Source organism: Pipistrellus hanaki (assembly GCF_964339955.1).
Source record: "Pipistrellus hanaki genome assembly, chromosome: X".
Classification (NCBI taxonomy): Eukaryota; Metazoa; Chordata; class Mammalia; order Chiroptera; family Vespertilionidae; genus Pipistrellus; species Pipistrellus hanaki.
In genome coordinates this window covers 5,094,238-5,101,535 of record NC_140524.1, presented here as the reverse complement: position 1 = coordinate 5,101,535, position 7,298 = coordinate 5,094,238, and positions in this window count along the sequence as shown.

Genomic DNA, 7,298 nt, shown 5'->3' with positions numbered 1-7,298 from the left:
TCCCAGCTCATTCTATGAAGCTAGCATCACCCTAATACCAAAACCAGATAAAGACAAAAAAAAAAAAAAAAAGAGAATTATAGGCCAATATCCCTCATGAACATAGATGCCAAAATCCTCAACAAAATTTTAGCAAATCAGATCCAGCAGTACATCAGAAAGATCATACACCATGACCAAGTAGGATTTATCCCAGGAATGCAAGGATGATATAATATCCACAAATCAATAAATGTGATACATCACATAAACAAATTGAGAGATAAGAAAATAAATCGAAGAAATCTATGGTCTTTCTATACACCAATAGTGAACTTACAGAAAGAGAGACTAAAAAAGCAATCCCATTTACCATCACACCAAAATAATTAAGATATCTATGAATAAACTTAAATAAGGAGGTAAAAGACCTATATGTGGAAAACTACAGGACACTGAAACAAGAGATAGAGGAAGATGTAAACAGATGGAAGAGCTACCATGGATTGGTAGCATCAACATCATTAAAATGTCCATACTACCCAAAGCAATCTATAGATTCAATGCACTCCCCATTAAAATACCAATGGCATATTTCACAGACCTAGAAAGAACTATCCAAAAATTCATCTGGAATAAAAAAGATTCCCGAATAGTCACAGCAATCCTGAGAAAGAAGAATAAAGTAGGTGGAATCTAAATACCAGATTTCAAGTTGTATTACAAAGCCACTGTTCTTAAAACAGCCTGGTACTGGCACAAGAACAGATATATAGATCAATGGAACAGAATAGGGAATTCAGATATCAACCCAAACCACTATGCTCAATTACTATTTGAAAAAGGAAGCATGAACATACAATGGAGTCAAGACAGTCTCTTAAACAAATGGTGTTGGAAAAATTGGACAGATACATGCAAAAAAAAAATAAATAAATGAAACTAGATCACCAACTTACACCACACACAAAAATAAACTCAAAATGGATACAAGACTTAAACATAAGATGGGAAACCATAAAAATACTAGGGGAATCCATCGGCAGCAAAATCTCAGACATGCTGAAAGAACTTCTTCACTGATACTGCCCCTAGGGCAATGGAAGCTAAAGAAAGTAAACAAATGGGACTACATCAAAATAAAAAGCCTTTTTTTTTTTTTTTTTTTTTTTTTTACAGCAAAAGAAACCATCAACAAAACAACAAGAAAGCCCACTGTATGAGAGAACATATTTGCAAATGTTATCACTGTAAAGGTTTAATCTCCAACATCTATAGGCAACTTACACAACTTTATAAAAGGAAGATATATGATCCAATAAAAAGAATGGGCAATGAATCTAAATAGAATCTTCTTGAAAGAAGACCGAAGGAAGGCCAGGAGAGACATGAAAACATGATCAAAGTCACTAATTATCAGAGAGATGCAAATCAAAATGACAACGTGGTACCATCTCACACCTGTCAGAATGGCTATTATTAACAAATCAATAAACCACAAGTGTTGGCGAGGACGGGGAGAATAAGGAACCCTCGTGCACTGCTGGTGGGAAGGCAGACTGGTGCAGCCACTGTGGAGACCAGTATGGAGTTTCCTACTGAAAATGGAACTCCCATTTGACCCAGTGATCCCACTCCTAGGAATACATCCTAAGAAACTAGAAACACTAATCAGAAAGGATATATACACCCCTATGTTCATTGCAGCACAATTTACAATAGCTAAGATTTGGAAACAGCTTAGGTGTGCATCAGCAGATGACTAGATCAGAAAACTACAGTACATCTACACAATGGAATACTATGCTGCCATAAAAAGAAGGAATTCTTACCATTTGCACTAACCTGGATGGAACTTGAGAACATTATGCTAAGTGAAATAAGCCATTCCATGAAAGAAAAATACCACATGATCTCACTCATTTATGGATAATAAAGAACATTATAAACTGATGAACCAAAAGATAGATATAGAGACAGTAAAGCAACAAGCAGACTGTCAAATTACAGTGGGGAGGGGAGGGAGATCTGGGGGAGATAATAGATCAACCGAAGGACTTGTATACATGCATATAAGTACAACCAATGGACATAAAACTCTGGGGAGGGAGGGTATGTATGTGAGGGCGGAAGGGGGGCAAAAAAAATCAATAAAATATATTTAAAAAAAAGATTAAAAGAGAAAACACTCTTGGAAAAAAAATATCATAATATGAGTGACAGGAGAAGATTTGACTTTGGGCGGTGGGCACATGGTGCAATATACAGATCTTGTAACATAGAAATCCACACATGAAACCTATATGTTCATGTTGACCAATGTCACCCCGATCAATGTAATAAATACAATTTTTAAAAATCCAAAAAAAGAGAACATTATAAATAGATGAACAAAAAGATAGAGACAATAAAGCATCAAATAGACTCTCAAATTACAGTGGGAAAGTTAGGGAGAGGTGGGGGAGATAAGAGATCAACTGAAGGACTTGTATACATGCATTAAACATAACCAGTGGACGCAAAATGCTGGGGGTTAGGGCACATATGGGAGTGGGTTGGGGGAAGCAATGGTAAAATATGTACAAATATAATACCTTAATTAAAAATGGAAAGAAAAGAAAAAGTGAACCATGCCGGGTCGAGGTCTGAGTATCTCACTGACCACATCTGGCCCTGAGCCTTTTTCTGAACAAAGAATTTCTGTTACCTAGACGAGTCATGATTTCATAGTTTCTTTTCATGCTCACACAGGTTCTTTTCTCTGAGTTTCCCAGCTTCGCCCACTCTTCCTCAGAGAAGTATTTGCGAATATCCTTGAATACCTAAGAAAAGAAAAGAAAAAAAATGAATCCCTGCAGCTGCTTAGGTGAAAATGTTTTCCCTTTAGCCTGCCCTCTTCCTGTGCTGCAGAACCTGTGTTGGACCTGCAAACTGGAGCTAAGAGTTCCCCCTGGTTGATGTCACAGAGAACTGAGAGGACAAGGGTAACCAGGCTCAGCCTCTCCCCTGCATGCAGCAGGTGATCCATGCTGCTGGTGGGCTCTCCTCCCACCTTTTAGAATGGACTGAGAGTCACCAAGTGCAGCCAAGGTCACAGGGATGACCTGTTTTCTTCAGGGGTGCTGGGCAAGTGCCACGTGAGGGTGGGAAGCTCCTGAGGCTCGGGATCTCTGCCCACCATGGAACGCTGCTCGCTGTCCTCCCTGCCTGTGACCTCATGTCCTCAGAAATGTAGTCACCCTGCTCTGTGCCCCGACACTTCTTGATACGCCCCAGTCTCCTCACCTCGCGTGTCTCCTCTGAACCCTGGGAGTCCTCCATGGGGTTGTTATCCAAGGAGCTGTCTCTGCTAATGCCTCTGGGTGTGCTGTGATCTTGAAGGGATACAACGAAGTCTCTGAGGACACCCAGCCCAAGGTCCTGTGGGGATGAAGCGCTGAGGCAGGGTCAAGCTCAGAGTGTCCTGGAATTAAGATTCTGCTTTTGCTACAATGTCCTATCACCGCGCTCCTGCCAGAATGGCTACCATCAGTAACACAACAAACAAGAACTGGCGAGGATATGGGGTAAAGGGAACCCTTGTGCACTGCTGGTGGGAATGCAGACCGTTACAGCCACTGTGGAGAACAGTGTGGAATTTCCTAAAAAAGAAAAAAAACAAAAAACAAAAATGAAACTGCCATTTGACTTAGTGATCCCACTTTTATGAATATATTGTAAGAATCCAGAAACACCAATCAGAAAGAATATATGCACCGAGAGTTTCATATCAGCATCAGTTACAATAGCCAAGATGTGAAAACAGCCCAACTGCCCATCATAGATGAGTGGATAAAAAATGTGCTACTGATGGACACTGGTAATATAGTATGGTGAAGGCCTGGGGGAGAGGGCAGGAGGGTAGAAGGGGTCAATGGGGGGGGGGGAGGGACACATCTGTAATACTTTTAATAATAAATGTCAAAAATTTTTTTCATTTTTTTCTATAGTTTTATTATTGACTGTGTTTTATTTATTAAAAAAATTAACCTATAACATTGCTTTGAGATTCTATTTTTTTATCTCATAGTTGCTATGACATGTGATTCACCTCCCACCTGTACTACATACACATCCTAGCTTTATTTGTTCAATTTATATTAGCAAATTTGATATTATGAGTGATACCTTTTTATTAAATTATCTGTGTACATATTTTAACATTGCCCCCCCATCCCATACATACCCTCCCTCCCCAGAGTTTTGTGTCCATTGGTTGTACTTATATGCATGTATACAAGTCCTTCGGTTGATCTCTTATCTCCCCCAGATCTCCCTCCCCTCCCCACTGTAATTTGACAGTCTGCTTGTTGCTTTACTGTCTTTATATCTGTCTTTTGGTTCATCAGTTTATAATGTTCTTTAATATCCGTAAATGAGTGAGGTCATGTGGTACTTCTCTTTCATTGACTGGCTTATTTCACTCAGCATGATGCTCTCTAGTTCTATCCAGGTTGCTGCAAATGATGAGAATTCCTTCTTTTTTATGGCAGCATGGTATTCCATTGTGTAGATGTACCAGAGTTTTTTGATCCAATCATCTGCTGACGGGCACCTAGGCTGTTTCCAGATTCTAGCTATTGTATATTGTGCTGCTATGAACATAGGGGTGTATATATCCTTTCTGATTGGTGTTTCTAGTTTCTTGGGATATATTCCTAGGAGTGGGATCACTGGGTCAAATGGGAGTTCCATTTTCAGTTTTTTAAGGAAACTCCACACTGTTCTCCACAGTGGTTGCACCAGTCTGCATTCCCACCAGCAGCGCACAAGGGTTCCTTTTTCTCTGAAACCTCGCCAACACTTGTTGTTTGTTGATTTGTTGATGTTGGCTATTCTGACAGGTGTGAGATGGTACCACATTGTTGTTTTGATTTGCATCTCTCGGGTAATTAGTGACTTTGAGCATGTTTTCATGTGCCTCTTAGCCTTCCTTCTGTCTTCTTTTGAAAATATTCTATTTAGATCCATTGCCCATTTTTTAATTAGATCATTCATCTTCCTTTTATTTAGTTGTATAAGCTGTCTGTAGATGTTGGAGATTAAATCTTTATCAGTGATAACATTTGCAAATATGTTCTCCCATACAGTGGACTTTCTTGTTGTTTTGTTGATAGTTTCTTTTGCTGTAAAAAAGCTTTTTATTTTGATGTAGTCCCATTTGTTTATTTTCTCTTTAGCTTCCATTGCCCTAGGGGCAGTATCAGTGAAGAAGTTCTTTTGGCATATGCCTGAGATTTTGCTGCCTGTGGATTCCTCTAGTATTTTTATGGTTTCCTGTCTTATGTTTAAGTCCTGTATCCATTTTGAGTTTATTTTTGTGTATGGTGTAAGTTGGTGATGTAGTTTCATTCTTTTGCATGTATCTGTCCAATTTTCCCAACACCATTTATTGAAGAGACTTTCTTGACTCCATTGTATATTTGTGCCTCCTTTGTCAAATATTAATTGAGCATAGTGATTTGGGTTGATATCTGGGTTCTCCATTCTATTCCATTGATCTATATGTCTGTTCTTGTGCCAGTACCAGGCTGTTTTGAGAACAGTGGCTTTGTAATACAGCTTGAAGTCCGGTATTGAGATCCCGCCTACTTTACTCTTCTTTCTCAGGATTGGACATGGTATGTTCTTCCATCTGTTTACATCTTTCTCTATCACTTTTTTCAGTGTCCTGTAGTTTTCCACATATAGGTCTTTTACCTCCTCAGTTAAGTTTATTCGTAGATATCTTAATTTTTTTGGTGCAATGGTAAATGGGATTGCTTTTTTAATCTCTTTTTTTGTAAGTTCACTATTGGTGTATAGAAATGCCATAGATTTCTTGGCATTAATTTTGTATCCTGCTACATTGCCGAATTCATTTATTAAGTCTATTAGTTTTTTTTTAAATTAAGTCTATTAGTTTTAAAAGATGTGGCACACAAAAAGATTAAGATACCTAGGAATAAACTTCACCAAGGAGGTAAAAAACCTGTATTCAGAAAACGACAGGACACTGAAAAAAAATAATAGAGGAAGACAGAAACAGATGGAAGAACATACCATGTCCATGGATTGGTAGCATCAACAACATTAAAATGTCCATACTACCCAAAGCAATCTATAGATTTAATGCACATCCCATTAAAATACCAATGGCATATTTCACAGACCTAGAAAGAACTATCCAAAAATTCATCTGGAATAAAAAGACCCTGAATAGCCACAGCAGTCCTGAGAAAGAAGAACAAAGTTGGAGGGATCACAATACCAGATATCAAGCTATATTACCAAGCCAGTGTTCTCAAAACAGCCTGGTACTGGCACAAGAACAGACATATAGATCATTGGAATAGAATAGAGAATCCAAATATTGACCCAAACCACTATGCTCAACTAGTATTTGACAAGAGTCATGAACATACAATGAAGTGAAGACAGCCTCTTCAATAAATGGTGTTGGGAAAATTGGACAATTATATTAAAAAAAATCAAACTAGAATACCAACTTACATCATACAATAAAATAAACTCCAAATGGATAAAGGACTTAAACATAAGATGGGAAACTATAAAAAATATTAGGGGAATCCACAGGCAGCAAAATCTCAGACATATGTCGAAGCAATTTGTTCACCGATACCACTTTTAGGGCACTAGAAAATAAAGAGAAAATAAACAAGTGGGGACTATATCAAAATAAAGATCTTTTGCACAGAAAAAGAAACCATCAACAAAACGACAAGAAAGCCTACTGCATGGGAGAACATATTTGCCAATGTTATTACTGATAAGGGTTTAATCTCCAACATCTACAGGAACTCATACAACTTAACAAAAGGAAGATAAACAATCCAATCAAAAAATGGGCAGCATACTTACAGTAAATAGATACTTTTCGAAAGAACACAGAAGGATGGCCAAGAAACATCTGAAAACATGCTCAAAGTGACTATTCAAGAGATGCAAATCAAAACGACAATGTGGTACTATCTCACACCTGTCAGATGGCTATCATCAACATATCAACAAACTACAAGTGCTGGTGAGGATGCAGAGAAAAAAACCCTCCTGCACTGCTGGTGGGAAGACAGACTGGTGCAGCCACTGTGGAGAACAGTATGGAGTTTCCTCAAAAACAAAAGTGGAGCTCCCATTTGACCCAGTGATCCCAATTCTAGGATTATATCTCAAGAAACTACAAACATGAATAATAAGGATATATGCACCCCTATGTTCATAGTGGAACAATTTACCATGGATAAGATTTGGAAACAGCTTAAGTGCCCATCAGCAGATGA